At 45.4% G+C, this 19405-nt stretch overlaps 1 protein-coding gene across 7 annotated transcripts in view; it reads right to left on the bottom strand.

Moving 5' to 3' along the window:
• LOC147111775 (four and a half LIM domains protein 2) overlaps window positions 1–18113 on the bottom strand; it is a 69694-nt gene extending 51581 nt beyond the window's left edge. Inside the window, exons 1-3 of one of the 7 annotated variants that reach the window (XM_085998985.1) lie at window positions 17994–18113; window positions 16361–16519; window positions 16012–16200 (exon numbers count right to left, since the gene is read on the bottom strand). The gene's annotated coding sequence lies outside the window, so the exon portion shown is untranslated. Of the gene's footprint in view, window positions 1–15453; window positions 15735–15988; window positions 16205–16360; window positions 16520–17993 lie in introns of those variants that run through there. The other 6 variants (XM_085998983.1, XM_085998981.1, XM_085998982.1 and 3 more) reach the window with 6 other exon arrangements.
• Between the last annotated feature and the right edge of the window lie 1292 nt (window positions 18114–19405).

A 19405-nucleotide genomic window follows, 5' to 3' on the forward strand; every position in this document is an offset into this window, starting at 1 on the left:
TGTTCCTCCACAGTGCCTAGTCTCTCACCGTTAAGAAAATATTTCACTTTGTCTTTCTCGGCTCCAAAGTGGATGACCTCAAATTTCCCCAAATTGAAATCCATCTGCCACAGTTTTGCCCAATCACTTAACCTGTCTATGTTCCTTTCTAACTTCCTGCTCCTATTTGCATAACTTACTGTGCCTGCTAACTTGGATATACAGCTCTCTTTTCCTTTATCTATTGATATATAGTGAAACGCTGAGGCCCCAGTACAAATCCCTCAAAACACCACTTGTCACATCCTTCCAATCAGAATGCATTCCCTTTATTCCTACTCTCTGTCTCCTATCTCCCACCCAATTACTGACCCAAGTCACAAAGTTACCTTCAATTCCATGCACTTTTATTTTGCTAATAATCTCTTGTGCGGAACCTTGTTAAATGTCTTCTGGAAGCCCATATAGAAAACATTCATATCATACACAAGCAGTACAGTGATGATTTTCACACACATTACCTCAGTGCATCATGTACTTCTAAGCAAACAAACATGTTTTCCTAAAACATGGTGCCCCTTTAAACCTAAAGGTGACCTTAAAATTGGATGTATTTTTAATGTAAAATACTTACCCCTTTTAGTTAGTTAAAAATAAATCTAATTATGCAGTGCCTTTTACATCCTCAGAATGTCCCAAAGTACTTTACAACCAATGGGTTACATCTGAAATACAATCACTGTTATAATATAGACCATAATATTGTTATTATGCAGCCAAGTCCCGCTGACAGTAGATGACTCTAATCTGTCTTTGGTGATGTTGGTATCAGGGGAACTTATTGTGATTCTTCAAAAAGTGTCATGGGATCATTTATGTGTTCTTTAACAGGCAGGCATGGCCTTGATTTAATGGCTAATCGGAAAGGCAACACCTCCAAACATGCAGCATTCCCTCAGTACTGCACTAAAGTGTCAGCCGAAGTCATGTGTGTTATGTTCATTAATAACTAGTTGTTTTTATTAAGAACAGCTAGCTTTTGCTAGATACTTTATTGAGCACATGTGGACTAGGTACAGTATCTGTAGAGGCCTCCATCTTGACTGCTGCCTTGTGGGTAGCCTAGTGCATCATGGGTAGCCCACTCTTATATACTTACAGCACCACCTAGTGTACCATTCCAGAATGACAGGTTACTGATCATTACATCCCCCTTTCTTTGAGGTTAAACAAAATCAGTATCAATCAATATCAATCAATAACAACATAAACATCTTTAACAGTCAATACATTTTCAATGTAGTTTTCTTTGTACTCAAAGATTAAGTCTATCAGGCTTTTTTACTTCACGTGTGGATCTTCTCAGCACAGGTAAGTCTGATGTGTTTTCATGAGAGCCTGTATGTGTATTTGTGTTAGATTGTTCTGGTGGTGAGTGACAAGATTCAGCTGCGGCATTGTCATCGATTTGCTCTTCGATAGTCTCGTGTTTTTAGGAGGGAACGGTGGTTCCTCCTGAGAATCTGTCCTTCCTCAGTTCTAACAGTGTATGACCTTGGTCCTACTTCCTCAAGAACTATAGCTTTCCTGTTCCATGCATCTGGATCCTCAATCCTGACAACATCATCCCTTGCCAATGGTTTCAGAGTTTTGGATGACTTGTCATAGTATGATTTCTGTTTCAGCTTTAACAGTTGAAGTCTCTGTCTCAGTTCCTTACTCTGCTTTTCTTTTGCACAGCAGGGTAGCGTGGTACGCAACTTGCGACCCATTAGGAGTTCAGCAGGTGAAGAACCAGAGTCTAAAGGTGAGGCTCGGTAGCTCAGCAGGGCGAGATAAGGATCAGACTTGCTTTCTGTCGCTTTCTTCAGTAGCTGCTTGAGAACTTGAACACCTTTCTCTGCCTTACCATGCGACTGAGCATACAAAGGACTGGATGTGATGTGTTGAAAGTCATAATGTGCTGCAAACTTGCCACTCCTTACAGTTGAAGCACGGACTATTGTCGCTAACGGCAATCCTGGGAATTCCATGTCTGGCGAAGATGGATTTCACATGCATTATGACACTGCTTGCTGTGGTGCTTGAGAGCAACGCCATCTCAGGATAGTTAGAATAGTAGTCAATCACTATTAGATAGTCTTTACCATTTAAATGAAAAAGGTCCATACCAACCTTTTGCCATGGTGCTGTTGGTATGTCAGCTACTATCATTGGTTCCTTTGCTTGTTTGTTTTGGTGTTTCTGACATGTCTCACATTTGCCTATCATGTTCTCAATGTCCTTATTTATGCCAGGCCAATAAACAGTGTCTCTTGCTCTCCTTTTGCATTTTTCAATTCCGAGGTGTCCCTCATGAATCCTTTTGAGCATGTCTTGATGTAGAGCCTGTGGAATGACTATTCTGTTCTGTTTTAGTAATAGTCCACTTGCGACACTCAATTCTGACCTTATGTGAAAATATTTTGGACAGGAACCTTTTGGCCAACCATGATGAATGTTCTCTATTACTGTTTGTAATACTGTATCTTTTACTGTTTCTTCTGCTATTTGCTTTGATTTTGTGTCTGACACGGGCAGCGCAGCAGTGACCATACTCACATGAACATCCACGTCTTATTCAGTAGAGCTCATGACTCATTGTGGGTGCTTGGGGTAGTGCATCTGCTAACACTATGTGTTTTGGACCAATGGACTATTTTATGTGCAGATAGCACCCTCTGGTGGTGGTTATGTGTTAGCAGTGTGTTTGTATGAAACAGAGGTCATTTGACCTTTGTTCCTTTCATCCTGTGAGAGGTCATTTGACCTTTGTTCCTTTCATCCTGTGAGAGGTCATTTGACCTTTGTACCTTTCTTCCTGTGAGAGGTCATTTGACCTTCGTACCTTTCTTCCTGTGAGAGGTCATTTGACCTTCGTACCTTTCTTCCTGTGTAACCCAGGAAGTAGAATCCCAGGAAGTAGAATTCCAGGAAGAACCTGGCAGTAATGGAGGATTCCATAAGGGTTTCACAATCCAATGTAATCTGATTTCATATGTTAGGCCAAGCGCAATATCTGTGAGTATCTTTGTTTGTTAGCATAATAGCAACGTTGTCAGAGTAGTATTTTGATAACACTATGTTTATAAAAGGTTAATATTTGATAGTTACAGAAGTGAGTCCAAAGGTTAGTTAGTTATACAATTAGTCTATTCTACTGTTGTAAATATGTTTGGCCTAGAAATTCAGTTGGGCGCGCCAGCCGTTAGCGCCTTAGGAGGAGTAGATCTCGAGCGCTAGGCGCTTAGCCCCCGGGCGCAGCGCGATCTGTGCCTCGCCCCAACTTCAGTAGACATTTAGCGCCGGCGCAAAGTCTTAGCGCGCGCCCTGCTGCGCGCGCAGATCATGACGTCATTTCGTCGTGCAACGCCCTTTGTGCGCCCGGAACCGGAACTTCACTCGCGCCGCCCCATTGTGCGCCGGGCGGCCCTAACAACTGTGAAGTGGAATGGTACACAGCCGAGGCGGGCCGCGGGGAGCGCAAATTAAAGGGCACTTACCCTGCACTATAAAGGCCAGCCATTTTGCAGCATTCACTCTTGTGCAACGGTTTTTTGGAGAGAGACCAAGGAGGAGAGCTTACTGCTTTGGCCCAACACTAGGACAGGTATTTTTGGCTCAGGCCAGAGCTTAGCAATTATCTTTGCCTTCATTGAGATCTCAGTGTTTGCCAGCATATAATGGGGGCTGCATTGGGTGCCAACGCTGAGTTTCAGCCTTATGCCGAAAGGGCTTACAGACGCCGTGAGAGAGTGGCAGCCCTGGCTAGACGCAGGGGGGCAACAGGCGTCGCCAAGTGAGACCTTACCCACCCAGGGTATACCGCCAGCAGTCCTCCTATCTGACCATGTCTGCCGCGCAGTGTGTTAGGAGGCTGCGATTCAGAAGGGAGGTGGTTGCAGACATCTGCCAGCTGCTGCACAGAGATCTGCGTCCACAGCTGATGCGCAGGACGTCTCTGTCGGTGGCAGTGAAGGTGACGGTGGCTCTCAACTTCTATGCCACCGGCTCCTTCCAATCCGCTGCTGGGGACATCGCTAACATCTCCCAGTTCGCCGTGCATTGCTGCATCCGCCAGGTGACCAATGCCCTTTTCAGAAGGAGACGTCAATTCATCTCCTTCCCCATGACCCTGGAGAAGCAGCAGCAGCGTGCAGTGGGATTCGCAAGAATAGCGGGCTTCCCCATGGTGCAGGGTGCCATTGACTGCACGTATGTGGCTTTGCGGGCACCTCTGGAGCATGCCGAGGATTACCGCAACCGGAAGGGCTACCATTCCCTCAACGTACAGCTGGTGTGTGACCACAGGCAGCGCATCCTAGCTGTCAATGCCCGCTTTCCAGGCAGCAGCCACGATGCCTTTATCCTGCGACAGACAACTGTGGCTGACATGTTCCAGGCACAGCCTCAGCCAAGAGGATGGCTTATCGGGGACAAAGGCTATCCTTTGTGTACCTGGCTCATGACCCCGCTCTGCGCGCCCAGGACCCCTGCTGAAGAGGCATACAACGAGAGCCATCAGGCGACTAGGAACATCATAGAACAAACAATCGGCGTCCTCAAGCAACGGTTCCGCTGTCTGGATCGCTCCGGGGGAGCCCTCCAGTATTCGCAGGAGCGAGTCTCCCAATTCGTCGTCGTTTGCTGCATGCTGCACAACCTGGCTATCCGCAGGACTCAGGCACTGCCACCTCACGTTGGACCACCACCTCAGGAGGAGGAGGAGGAGGAGGACGAGGAGTACCAGCCCAGGAGGGAGGCAGAAGGTCCAAAGGCCGCCCGTCGGCGGCTTATTGACCATCACTTCTAGGCCCCCTGTCGGGGAATGGCTTGTGCCAATGAAAGAACATGATTGCAGCCGCTCCGCAAGCCGTCAGCCGGTTAAGGCAACAAACACTTCAAAGATCAAACATGGACAATGTGAATAAATAAAATGGTTTATTGTACAAACTCAGGGCCCTTCCCACATGAAAACCAAAAACAGACGAAACCCCCAAAAAACACTCACACACATGACTCACTCCCACAACCTGGGGAGCATTAACAAAAGATGTAAACAAAAATGGCCTTCATCCTCGGCCTTCACAAAACACACATTCCAGAAAACACAACATTTGGACACACCCTCTACTTAGTGGCCCGCGAGGGCGATGCCTTCTGCAAACTTTGGCGGCCCCTGCATGCCCTGCGGCTCCTCCTCAAAGTGAGGCCATTGGCTGCTGCAAGGCTGGGGGCAGGCTCCTGAGGGGCACATGTCGTGATGGCAGATGCCCTTGGGGGTCGGCGTAGACGAGGTCTGGCCGTCGAGGGGCCGGCTGGTGAATGCTGCAGCTGTGGCTGGCCAGCATCAGTCGCTGCAGCAGCTCCTGGCAGCTCCACTGGGGGAGTGGCAGTGGCGGCTGGAGGAATGGGGGCAAGCTGGTGGATGGCAGGCGCTCGCTGGTCGCCTGAGACACTGGCACTCAGCCGGGCCAGCACTGCAGCATGCGCACCAATCTGCCGAGGGACAGACCGCTGTGCTGCTGCAGCGCGCCGGGTGCCCTGGCAATGCCTGGCTGACACAGCGAGTGTGGCAGCAGTGAGTGCCCGTGTTGACCTGTTCAGTGACCGCATCAGAGCACCCAGTGACTGCACGGCACCACTGATCACCTGGCCACTCGCTGCCTGAGCTGCCCCGAATTCTGCCCGACTCGTGGCCTGTGAGGCCCCGAACTCGGTCACACTCCGAGACAGGGACTCGATGGCCTCAGGCAACCATGCCACTACCCCCATGAGCTCCGTGTGCCAGCGCTCCGAGTCCGCGGACAAGTCCTCGAGGCGGCGCATCTCCTCGGCGTTGGCTGTCTCCGGACTGGAGGCTGGACTCTCCCTCTGGGGAGAAGGCCGCCGAGCTGGCCAACCCTTCCTGTGTTGCTGGACGCCGCTGGGCCCAGCAATTGGACTCCCCTCTGACCCTTCCCCCCTCTGGGGAGAAGGCCGCTGAGCTTCCACCCCCCTCCCGCGTTTCTGCAGGCCGCTGGTCCCAGGAGCTACCCTCCCCTCCGACACTTCCCCCACGCTCCCCTCCAGGGAAGACGTGTCCCCTACATTGGCATGGGTTGCCGCAGCTGAGGGTTCCCCTGATGGGCCGCCTTCCTCTTGCTCCTCCTCCTCCTCCTCTTCTGAGGGGCTGTCACTGGCAACTTCAGGGACCTCCTCCTCACCATCTGAAAGCAGGAAGGCACAAGAGTAGCTTTAGAGTGAGGAGAGGGCGTCAGCGAGGGATGCATGAGTGGTGGCATTCAGCGCATTGGTCGGACAGTGGCAAAGGATGTAGATCTGATGCGCAAGTGGGACGAGAGAGGTCCAAAAGGTGATGTCCTTACCATTGGTGCCCAGAACAGGGTCGGCATCTCCAGATGCAACGGGGCCAATCACCCGGGCACCCATGATGCGCTCCACGCGATGTTGCAGCTCAGTGAGTGGCTGGATCTGGGGTCCGCCTCCCCCGGTCGCAGTCCGGCTCCTCTTATTATTGGCCAGCTTGGCCTGCAAGAGAAAGGACGGCCTCTAAGTACAGTGTGTAGCCCTGATCTTGTGTGCACTGCCTCCCATGGTCGAATAGCCTGGCCAGTGTGTAGCCCTGATCTTGTGTGCACTGCCTCCCATGGTCGAATAGCCTGGCCAGTGTGTTAAGTGCAGAATGTGCAATTGATGTTCATGAGTGTCCCATAGCTGCTGCATGAGGGCTGGCCATTAGGGCTTTCAGGTCCCTTTGCCCATAATGTGAGGTGCACATGCAAGGATGAGGAGGACATTGGAAAGGGTACTCACCCTGACAATCCTGGCGAGGTCATTTAGCTTTTTGCAGCATTGGACACCGCTCCTGGGGACCTCGCTGTTGGATGACACCTTGGTGGCGACATGCCTCCAGGCTCTCCGGTAGACGCGGGCCGGCGGCTTCCTGCCATTGTCCGGAAACAAAATATGGCGTCTCTTCTCCACAGCACCAACCAGCACCCTCAGATCAAGCTCTGAGAAGCGCTGCGCTCGTTCACGGGCCTTCTCCATGGTTTCAGGCGCTATTTGGGTCCAGCAGCAGTGTTCAGGCCTAGCTGCAGGGCTCCACTATCCAGGGCGTGGCAGCAGACCAAGTCGACCCTTCCCCCTTAAGAGCTGTCCGGCGCCAGGGTGTCTGCTGTCAATCAAGAAATGGCCGCACCTGCGCTGCGCCCGGCCTCGGCGCTCTCGCTCAGCACCTCCGGCTTAGCGCCTAAAGAGAGGCGTGCATCGCCAGTTTTAGCGCTCGAGCAAACTCGGAGAAGTGGCCTCGAATTTGCGCCGGGCGCAAACTTTAGCGGCCGCCCGACTTTACCGCCCCAAAAGTGGCTATAATGAATTTCTAGGCCGTTTATATCTTATGTAATATCGAATGTATAGTACTCAGTTTATGTACAATATGGCTAGCTGTGAAGAGCGGAGCAGGAGGAACCCAGTGTAAGCCTTAACCTCGTAGAGCACATCTACCTCACATCAACATGTCAGAAGATAATAACGAAAATGCTTTGCAGCGAGGAGAAGACCTTAAACAGGCAGACAAAACTGTAGAAGGTGACAATCGGTCTATAAGCTCCGGTTATGTCAGATTGCAAGCTGGTTCACGGTCATCAGGTGGTCCTAGAATAAGCGTAACTATCGCCAGAGCACGGGCTAAGCTAGTGGCAGCTCAAGCCAGAGCTGCGCATGTGAACAGTGAAATAGAGATAAAAGTAAGATAGGCCCGTCGCCAAGCTGAACAGGCCCGATCCCAAGCCGAACAGGCCCGTCTCCAAGCTGAATCACAAGCCGAACAGGCCCGACTCCAAGCCAAACAGGCCCGATTCCAAGCCGAACAGGCCCGTCACCAAGTTGAACGCCAGGCTGAACAGGCCCGTCACCAAGTTGAACGCCAGGCTGAACAGGCCCGTCACCAAGTTGAACGCCAGGCTGAACAGGCCCACCTCCAAGCCACATTAGACGCTCTGCAACAACAAAAAGAGATAGATGCTGCATTAGCTGAGACACAAGTATTCGAGGCAATTTTGGAGGGAGCTGATCCCGAGACAGCTTACAAACCTTTAATTCCCGTTTCGTGGCAGAGTCCACGACAGCGCACCATAGATTACGTGAGCAACCATGCCGACAAACAGTTTACAGGAGAAAGGGATGAAGGCCCGCACATCTCTACAGACGCAAGCACTTCATATAACATGCCACAAGTTGCCAATCAAGGTCAAAGCAGACGGCGTGCCTCAAGCCGCAGAGTCTCCCCCAGCAGAACGGAAGACACGGTGCAGAGGAATAGGACGCCGAATAGAGAAAGTCAGAGGCAAATCCCCTCTCGGTTCCTTGAGACCCCCAACAGAGCCCCTAGCCAAGGCAACCCTGGCCCAGGTCCCAGCACCTACGACCTCGCCAAATACCTTGCACGCACCCAGCTGCTGACTTCGGGGTTAATTAAGTTTGATGACAGGCCGGAGAATTTTCGGGCTTGGAAGTCCTGCTTCCACTATGCCATATCGGGCTTAGACCTGTCGGCAGGAGAAGAGCTCGGCCTCCTTATCAAATGGCTCGGCCCAGAGTCCGCCGGACAGGCCTGCAGGATAAAAGCAGCCAATGTGGGACAGCTGCCAGAGGGGTTGAAGAAGGCTTGGGCGAGGCTGGAAGAAAGCTACGGCTCGCCCGAAGCCATTGAAAGGGCTCTCTTTGACAGGTTGGAGAACTTTCCGAGGTTGACGAGTAAGGAACCCCAGAAGCTCCGCGACCTTGGAGATCTGCTGTCGGAACTCGAAGCCGCAAAGCGGGACGGCTACCTACCCGGCCTATCGTACTTAGACACTTCCAGAGGGGTAAGTCCCATCATTGAGAAGCTTCCATTTAACCTGCAGGAGAAGTGGATAACGTTTGGATCAAAGTTCAAGCTAAAGCACAACGTGGCGTTCCCACCATTCTATGCGTTCGTTAAATTCATCCGTAAAGAAGCCAAAGCCAGGAACGACCCCAGCTTCAACTTCTTCTCCTCCCACCCAGCGCTTGCCAGAAGAGACAAGTTCGACAGACATGGAAGGACACCAATATCTGTCCACAAAATGCAAGTGTCCTCAACTGAGAACACAACGATTCAGAAGAAACCTGAGGATATGAGCAAACAATGCCCTATCCACAACAAGCCCCATCCTTTAAAGAAGTGCAGAGGCTTCAGGGAGATGTCCCTGGAAGATCGGAAACAATATCTTAAAGAGAACTCTATATGTTTCAAGTGCTGCTCTTCCACGAGCCATCTCGCCAACAACTGCAAGATAGATGTAAAATGTACTGAATGTGAAAGTGATCAGCACGTTTCAGCACTACACCCAGGCCCAGCTCCTTGGAAGTCAGAGACGCCTCCTCCCACTTCAGAGCACGGCGGGGAGAGAGAGGGAGCTGCTGGTCCGGAGATTACATCCAGGTGCACCGAGGTGTGTGGAGAAGGAGTGAGCGCAAGAGCATGCTCCAAGATATGCCTCGTTAATGTGTACCCTGCAGGATGTCGTCAGGAATCTGAAAAGGGGTATGCCTATAATCGTCTTAACTCACTCCGTCGCACACTAGAGAAGAAGCCAGAGATGAAAGCACACTTCCTAGAATTTGTCAAGAAAATGCTTGTCAATGATCATGCAGAGATAGCTCCTCCACTCCAGGAAGGCCAAGAGTGTTGGTACCTCCCTTCCTTCGGAGTCTATCACCCCAAAAAGCCGGAACAGATCCACGTGGTGTTTGACTCCAGTGCACCATATCAGGGAGTCTCTCTCAACGACGTACTCCTCACAGGGCCCGATCTTAACAACAGCCTCTTGGGAGTGCTCATGAGATTCAGGAAAGAGCCCGTCGCCATCACTGCCGATATCCAGCACATGTTTCATTGCTTTGTGGTGAGAGAAGACCACAGAGACTTCCTCCGCTTCCTGTGGTATCACAACAACGACCCCAATAGAGACATTGTGGACTACAGAATGCGTGTCCATGTCTTTGGGAATAGCCCATCCCCTGCTGTCGCCATATACGGACTAAGGAGGGCTGCCAAGGAAGATGACGACTTTGGTAGTGATGTGAGAGGGTTCATCGAACGAGAGTTCTATGTCGACGATGCACTGAAGTCATTCCCGACCGAAGCAGAGGCCATCAGTACCCTCGGACGAGCCCAGGAACTACTTGCACTATCCAACCTCAGGCTGCATAAGATAGCCTCTAACAGACCAGCAGTGATGGAGGCATTCCCCCCTGAAGATCGTGCTAAGGACGTCAAAGATCTAGACCTCTTCATTGATGACCTCCCCCTACAGCGTAGCCTAGGGGTGTCATGGAACATAGCAACAGACACGTTCACGTTCCAAGTCTTAGACGTCAAGAAAACCTTCACACGTAGAGGAGTGCTCTCTACAGCCAACAGCCTATACGACCCTCTCGGCTTCTTAGCCCCTGTCACCATACAAGGCAGGCTGCTCCTCAGGGAACTCTCCACGCGCTGAAGAGTGGGATTCACCTCTCCCTGAAGAGATGGAAGCAGAGTGGGACAGATGGAGAGACTCACTCCAAGACTTACATGAGATCCGAATACCTCGCTGCTATTCATCTTTCTCTCCCTTAAATGCCCAATTCAAAGAGCTTTGCGTCTTTGCAGACGCATCCGCTAAGGTCATTGCAAGCGTGGCTTATCTGAAGGTCACCACTCAAGAAGGATGAAGCAAAATCGGCTTCGTCTTTGATAGAGGCAAGTTGGTGCCCCAGCCAGACCTCACCATACCCAGATTGGAACTGTGCGTAGCAGAACGCAACCTACCCCCTCACAGAAGTCTACGGAAGCTGCATCCTATCATCGACACCGATGGACCGTCTCTGAGGTGGTTCTTCTTTTGTCGCCAGAGGACTCCAGTGACAAGTAGAGTTTGGACTATGTGGAGTCATTAACGACCCCAGACGGGGAGTGTTTTGGACTGATGGACTATTTTATGTGCAGATAGCACCCCCTGGTGGTGGTTATGTGTTAGCAGTGTGTTTGTATGAAACAGAGGTCATTTGACCTTTGTTCTTTCTTCCTGTGTGAGGTCATTTGACCTTTGTTCCTTTCTTCCTGTGAGAGGTCATTTGACCTTCGTACCTTTCTTCCTGTGTAACCCAGGAAGTAGAATCCCAGGAAGTAGAATTCCAGGAAGAACCTGGCAGTAATGGAGGATTCCATAAGGGTTTCACAATCCAATGTAATCTGATTTCATATGTTTGGCCAAGCGCAATATCTGTGAGTATCTTTGTTTGTTAGCATAATAGCAACGTTGTCAGAGTAGTATTTTGATAACACTATGTTTATAAAAGGTTAATATTTGATAGTTACAGAAGTGAGTCCAAAGGTTAGTTAGTTATACAATTAGTCTATTCTGCTGTTGTAAATATGTTTATATCTTATGTAATATCGAATGTATAGTACTCAGTTTATGTACAAAACATACTTTATCTTTGTTTACAGTTTCACAAATTTGTTCAAGTAAAGGCTTCAAACAGCAAACGGCTTCACGAAGAATTATTTTGAATAAGTGTTTAACTTGCTGGATAACTAGATAGGAGCACGTCTAGCACGGCCAGTACACTATGTATTTGCCTGGTGTGTAGATCAGTTGAAAGTCATATCTTTGCAGCTTCATCATGAGTCGTTGAATCCTTGGAGACATCTCATTCAGGTTCTTTTTTATGATGGCAACCAGTGGGCTGTGGTCTGTCTCAACTGTGAAGGTGGGAAGTCCATATATGTAGCCATGAAACTTTTCTAGTCCAACTACCAAGCCTAGACATTCTTTTTCAATCTGGGCGTATCGACACTCAGTATCAGTCATAGACCTGGAGGCATAGGCAACAGGCTTCCAATCTTCACCCTCTGCTTGTAGCAAGACCGCACCTAGGCCATCTTTTGATGCATCCGTTGACACTTTGATTCTTTTTGTTGGGTCAAAGAAGGTGAGTACAGGTGTGGTTGTCAGCACTGTTTTGAGGTTTATCCACTCTTGTTCATGTCTTTCTATCCATACGAACTCATTTGTTTTACGTAGCAGGTCTCGCAGACAGGCTGTCTTGGCTGACAAGTTAGGAATAAACTTTCCAATGAAGTTTATCATCCCCATGATGCGTAGCACTCCTTTTTTGTCAGTGGGTCAGGGCATTTTGAGTATGGTGTTTACTTTTTCCATATCTGGCTCTATTCCTTTACCAGATAGATTATCTCCTAGGAAAGTGACTTCCTGGATGCCAAACTGACACTTGGCTTTGTTGAGCTTCAGTCCATTCTGGCGTATGCTCTGTAGCACTTTAGTCAGTCTCTCATTGTGTTCTTTCAGTGTGGAGCCCCAGATGATGATATCATCAACATTGACCCGAACTCCTTCCAGACCTTCAATTATGTGTTCCATCGCTCTATGAAAGATTTCAGATGCAGATATTATCCCGAAAGGCATTCTGAGGAAACAATACCTGCCAAATGGTGTGTTGAAGGTACAGTATTTGGTGCTCTCTTCATCCAGTTTTAGTTGCCAAAATCCTTGTGAGGCATCGAGCTTTGTAAAGTATCTGGCACCTGACATTTCACTGGTGATTTCTTCTCGTTTGGGAATCTGGTAGTGTTCACGTTTTATGTTTGTATTTAAGTCCTTTGGATCCATGCATATTCTTAGATCATTGTTCTTTTTCTTTACACATACCATGGAGTTAACCCAGTCTGTTGGCTCTTCGACTTTCCTGATGACTCCTAGTGTGGTCATTCTGTCCAGTTCATTCTTGAGCTGGTCACGCAGGGGTGCTGGAACTCTTCGTGGAGCATGTACCACTGGCTGAGCATCCTCCTTTAGCTGGATCTTGTAAGTGAATGGTAGAACTCCAAATCCTTTGAACACATCCTGGAAATTATTCACTACAGAATCCACCGAGTCATCTGGTCAGCTTATGGCACAGTTTATACGGTAGACTCTCTTGACCAGTTCTAAGTCCTCACAAGCTTTGTCACCCAGCAGTGAATCAAGTCCTTCAACCACAACAGAAAACATGAGATGATGCACTTTGTCTTTGACTGTCACTTTAAGTCTGCATACACCTAAGCTATCTATTTTCTGTCCATTATAGTCCTTCAGTAGTACTGACTTTTTCTGTATTTTGGGCTTTTCTTTCATGTTGTTAATGTCACTCATACTGATTAAGTTTGCTTTTGCCCCAGTGTCTAGTTTCAATGTAACTAATGCTCCATTTACCTGCAGTGGGATCATCCATTTGTCCTCTTTTACTGCATTAACTTTATGTTCAGCATTGTTAATTCCTGAGGGCTGCACATTTTCTGTATCCTTTTTGATATTGTCACATGACACCATTCCTACAAAACATGTCTCATTTAAATCAGTGTCCTCAATTACATTAACTCGTTGCCCTTTCTTAGTTTTTACTTTTGAAAAGCATTGTTTGGCAAAGTGATTCTTTCCATGACATTTTGTGCACATTTTTCCAAACGCTGGACATTGTTTTAACTGGTGTTTGTAACCACAGCGTTTACAATTAAAAATTCCTTCCTCCGATTGCTTTTCACTTCTGTTCTGCCCATGTTTCTTCCCCATGTAGGACACAGCACCGACAGCAGCACTTACTGCAATTGCATCATCATTGATTTCACTGAAAGTCTTGGCATGCTTTTGAGCTAGCTTGCTAGCTTGGCATATTTTCACAGCAATTTCCAATGTTAATTCGGTTTCTCTCAACAGACATTCCCTGACTTTTTTTTATCATGAATACCAAACACAATCTGGTCACGAATCATGGATGCATTCAGCTCAGAGAAATTACATATCTGTGCTTTCAGTTTCAGATCAGTCAAAAAGCTATCAAAAGTCTCATTTTGCTGCTATGTCCGAGAACGGAAGATGTACCTCTCATAGGTTTCATTCTTTTTGGGAGAACAATGTGTATCAAACTTCTTTAGCACATCGTCTAATTTTTCTCTGTTCTCCTCTGGATTAAATACAAATGTATTAAATACCTCTATCGCCTGTGGGCCTGCAACCATGAGCAGCAACGCTATTTTCCTTGCATCTGGCTTCATACCGTACCCGATGGCAGCAATATAGAGTTCGAATTGTTGTTTAAAAGTCTGCCAATTGTAGTCAACATTTCCTGTGAGTTTCAAACGCTCTGGTGGCTTCAAATTCTCCATGTCGCGTTGCACAATATTCAGCAGATCTTACCAATCCTGGTACCATGTTATGTTCATTAATAACTAGTCGTTTTTATTAAGAACAGCTAGCTTTTGCTAGACACTTTATTGAGCACATGTGGACTAGGTACAGTATCTGTAGAGGCCTCCATCTTGACTGCTGCCTTGTGGGTAGCCTAGTGCATCGTGGGTAGCCCACTCTTATATACATACAGCACCACCTAGTGTACCATTCCAGAATGACAGGTTACTGATCATTACAATGTGCTCAAGTCCATGTGGGGCTTATAACCACAACTTTCTGACTTGGGCAAAAGTACTGCCAAATGAGCCAAGCTGATAATTAAAAAGAAGCACTCAATCATTCTTCTACCAGTTAGGAGAAATGTTGTGGGCTCTTTAAATTACAGCCCTGTTGCCACCTAAATGAGGCAATCTGGTTGTTTCTGAAGGACCAGAGAACCACTTTAAGACTTGGCAACGCCATCAGCAAATATAAACGCTGCCACCCAATGGATTACAGCACCCAGCACTCCACTGTATCACAGAATCATTTTTACTTCCAGCTCCTGAGACATGCCATATTGACTTTATAAAACAGAAAAGAATTACGCTACGGTAGGAAAGTTAATTACTTCTCTACTTTAGGTGCCAATCCAGAGTTATCAGCAAGCAATAAATGCACAACTGGTCAGGTACAACTATTATAAAAATAGTGCTTTTTAAAACAAATACTTCCTTAAGCCTGTCTGCAGCAATAACAAAAGTTAAACAAAGCAGAAGGAAAGTTGACTGACAGTACAACAGTAGCTAAAAATAAAAATCCATCAACAGACTTCATTGGTTAAATCGATTAACTTCATAAATTCATTATGACTAAGCACACCAAGGTGGACATTTTGCTTGGGTACTGTGCAAGGGAAAGTTCCATCAATAACCGGTGAGGGAGAACACACTGACAGGAACTAAGGATCCTTGTGCACTCTTTAAAAAAAAAAAGGCTGGTATCCAGCAACATGAAATATAGTTATGAAACAAAATGTTTAGCATTCTAGCAATGAGTGTAGCAGCACTCCTGTTGCTAGATGCCATTCAGAAGTGTTGTGTGTTGCTGGAACTCTATAGTTCCAAATTAATTGTGGCATCAGAGAATTACAATTTGATATAGAGAAGCTTTTAAACTGAGCTGAAGTACTCACCTTTCTATTTCATGTCCTAATTAGTGCTTTTCATAGTGAAATCTCTTTGTTACACAGAAAAATATCCTGGAGAGGCAGAAAGTCATTTTATAATGACTTCATTAAACCTTTCATTAAAACAAAAGGGCGAATTGCAACCCATACATCCCTCAGTGAAATGAGGTAATTCCCTAGGAGCTGCAGCATTCCACACTGATATCATTGGCGTCTCTGCAATGAGACGAATGCTGTGAAATGTATTGGTACGTACTGAGACAGGGTGCAATCTAATTCTGGTTTGAACTTTCCATTTCCCCAAAGGACTTCTTGTTTCACATCTAAAAGGACAGCTTGCCAGTAATAACCCAACAGGTGACAATGCTGTGTATTGAGTGTGCCCACTGCCTCCTGGTGGTCTAAAGAGGCATGTCATGACAAAAGGATGACTAATAGTATTATGGAAATGACCCACATGGACCTAGTTCAATTAATCTCATTCATTTATATTTGAATGTATTAAATGCCTTCAGTAAAGTATTTTGTTGCATCTATTTACTTTTTGTACTTCCCCCATTTTACCCTATATTTTCTTCTGAATCGTGATGTTTGTCAGCAATTTTGCTTCTTCTAGGTCGATGGATAGGATTTCCTAGGGTGCTCTGTGATCACCTCGTTCACATCCGTGATCTGATGTGTGTCAGCCTTATCTCTTCTCAAACCTCTGGAACTGATTTAAGACAATCGAAATATTCCTTTTTAAAGTTGCTTCTACCTTCAAAATGGAAAGTTAAAAAAAATAGAGCAAAGAGTATGAGAAAGACAGATCGGAAAAATGATAACATTCTGCAAAAAAATTAAAATGTTTATAATGTTTCCTTTTTGATTAACTTTTAAAGCATTTAATTTTGTATTTTAGATTTAACATTACCTTGGCTTAGTTGGGAGCACTCCTTGAGTCAGAAGATTGTGAGTTAGAATCATGCACCAGGACACTCCAGTGTTGTACTGAGGGAACCCTGCAGTGTTGGAGAGATATTAACCCAAGTTCCACCTGTCTGTTGAGGTAGATAGTAAAGATCCTACAGTGCTAGTCAAAGAAGAGAAGGAAGTTTACTTGGAGTCCTGGCCAACATTCTTCTCTCAACCAACACAACAAAATGCAGATTAACTGATCGTGCATCTTATTGAGGTATCTGCGATGCGTCTGAATCAGGATGGCTGTTGCATTTGCCTACATTCCAACAGTCTTTACACTCCAAAAAATTACGTGTGCAGTATGCTTTGAGACATTTGAACAACATGATAAGGCACTATGTAATTCTTTTTATTTTTCAATAAAAGATCTCGGATTAGCTCTACAGCTTGTAATATTAGTGTTTATTTCCATGTCACAATACATGAGACTTACAAAACTTACATATCCAGGGAGACAGTCATCTCCCTGCACCTGCTGGCAGTTTAAAGGTTAATTCAGTTATTTCATACTATAGGGTCCAGTAATGTCTCTTAATCAATAGATCCTGCTTAAACAAATAGATTCAAAAAGAAAAAAGCCACAAAAAGTCAGAACTAAAGAAAATGATGTAAATGTTAATGAGAAATCTTTGTCGCCTTTGATTTTGAAAAGAGACATGCAGGTTTTAAACTGAAGCACATTACCAGACATTATTAAACTGTAGTAGGAAGTAACTGAATAAAACATTAGACTGCCAGCAACTGCAGGGAAGAGACTGTTTCCCTGGTTTTGTAAGTTTACATCCCATGCATTGTGACACAGAACAAACACTAATATTACAGCAGAAGAGCTAATCAAATGTCTTTTATTGAAATAAAAAATAAAGTACTCATAGAGTCTTATCATGTTGTTGAAAAGTTCCAAAGGATTTTACACATTGAAGGTTTTTGGAATGCAGTTACTATTGTTATGTAAGCAATTGTAAGAGCCAGTCGGCAATAGCAACATCACACAAACAACAATGAGATAAATTTATCAATTAATCTGATAATATGTGACATCGTACCTCTACAAAAGAAATGAAAATGGTTGCCTTGAAGAGGTAAGATTAATAATCATTGGCATTTAGTTACTGAAACATTGGAAATATTCCATTCATTTCTCAAAATCTACTAGTAATTCATGATGTGAAGCACCCAGATCTGAAAATGTTGCACAATGATCACTGAGTCTGATGGCTACTTTTTACCAAGGACCAACTCACCTAATAATAAGGGACGTGTTGTGTAGGGTGAAAAAGTTATAGGACTCATTTTCCTGGATAAAAATGAGTTTTGCCCCAACTGGAATAATTATGAGGAGAAATCAGCTGCAGATCTATTTTCAGTGCCGAGTCTCTAAACTATCCTGTAACCATTTAATAAATCTTTTGATTTATTAACCTATTAATTAAATGACCCCAGGGAGCAGTAGCAGCAGTTTGCTGATACTTAATTAATCTGTGCACCTAAAGCTATCTATTTAAAAGGACAATGGAAGGAAAAACAAAGAATGGATAACATAATTACGGTAGAAAAAGTATAGTTGGAGAGACACCAGTCCTTACCTCAAAGTTGATTGCAACTACCTTCACTTCCAAGCAAATGAATGATAGAACAAGACAAGGGAGAGACCTACTGCTTTATTTGACTGTCGAAGCTTCATATTTGGTAGATGATACCAGCAATTAGGCAGATAGGCATTCTTTTGCCAAACAGTCTATAAATACTTTATCTCTAAAGCAACTGCTGCCCACTAGAGATGAGAACCACTATTGCTCTGCACAACTTCCTACCTTTTAAGGTATTAGAGATTTAAATAACACATGGCCTGCAATGGAAAGTCTGCACTAGTAGAAAATGTAACCACTTATCCTGTTAGCTCAAGGACATGTTAAAGCTGGGAATAAACTATGGCCATAGTCAATTATAACTTGTCTTACTTCTGTAGCTTTATTGTTAGATAAGCAACTGAATATTTTACAAAAGGAATTCAGTACCTGGGATTTAGATTCATAGATGCAGAATAGTTCCAGATTATGTAATACTACTAATGGGCTCCGCTAGTTACCTTTAGGTTGATTGTTCTTATCTGTAATCAGTGAACCAGTGCAATCATGGCCATGGTCAGATTTAGCAGTTGTTCTCACAGTAAGATCACTATAATAAAATATAAATAACTTTCAGCAGAAAAGTTAGCAAGAAACAATCACAGAAACTGCAATAGAAGAAAATGTAGTTTAGGCTTACATTTTAATACAGGCCTGAAAGGTCACAGTCTTAAACCTACCAACCCATTTCCAGCTGGATGTTATCTCAAACACTACCTTAAACTTTTACTGGTGAAGAACTAATTAGTTATGGTATGATAAAGAATACGGAAGGATGTAAGTTGCTCTTCAGCGCTGGAACTATTCAAAGCATGCTAAAATGTATCTTAAAATGTACTTTTCATCCATTGTTCACTCTCGGTAAGGTAAGAATCTAAAAGGGATCTATCATTTTTAGGCACCCAAGGTGCATATATAGATACTTAAGCGCAATAGAATACCTTTTAAAAAGCAGCACAATCACTGGATTCATATGTAATATCAGACAGCAATAGGACTGCTGTTCTATCTGCATACACTACATCACTTATTTTGCTTCACGTAGATTTATCTTTGGTGTTTGATACTCAGAAGTTCATCTCTTTATATACTTGGCTCATTCAACCAATTATGTGGTGTCAGTACTGCACTCAGTAAACTATCTGACTTATAGATTCATATAAACTTAACACTTTACAAACTGAATGCCCCTTGTAGCTTTTAAAACATGTGATTAATATATACACAATATACTATTTCTCTGTAACAGTTGAAACAAAAGTCTGTATCACTGTAGTTTGAATCATGGGTGGCTACCATCTGGGAACTTACTTCTCAATGTCACTATCAGTTTTTGGAAAACAATGAGTATTTCTTTGTATGTTATACAG

The sequence above is a fragment of the Somniosus microcephalus genome, chromosome 10 (genome assembly GCF_052327205.1).
Source record: "Somniosus microcephalus isolate GS21.2 chromosome 10, FLI_Smic_1.0, whole genome shotgun sequence".
NCBI lineage: Eukaryota > Metazoa > Chordata > Chondrichthyes > Squaliformes > Somniosidae > Somniosus > Somniosus microcephalus.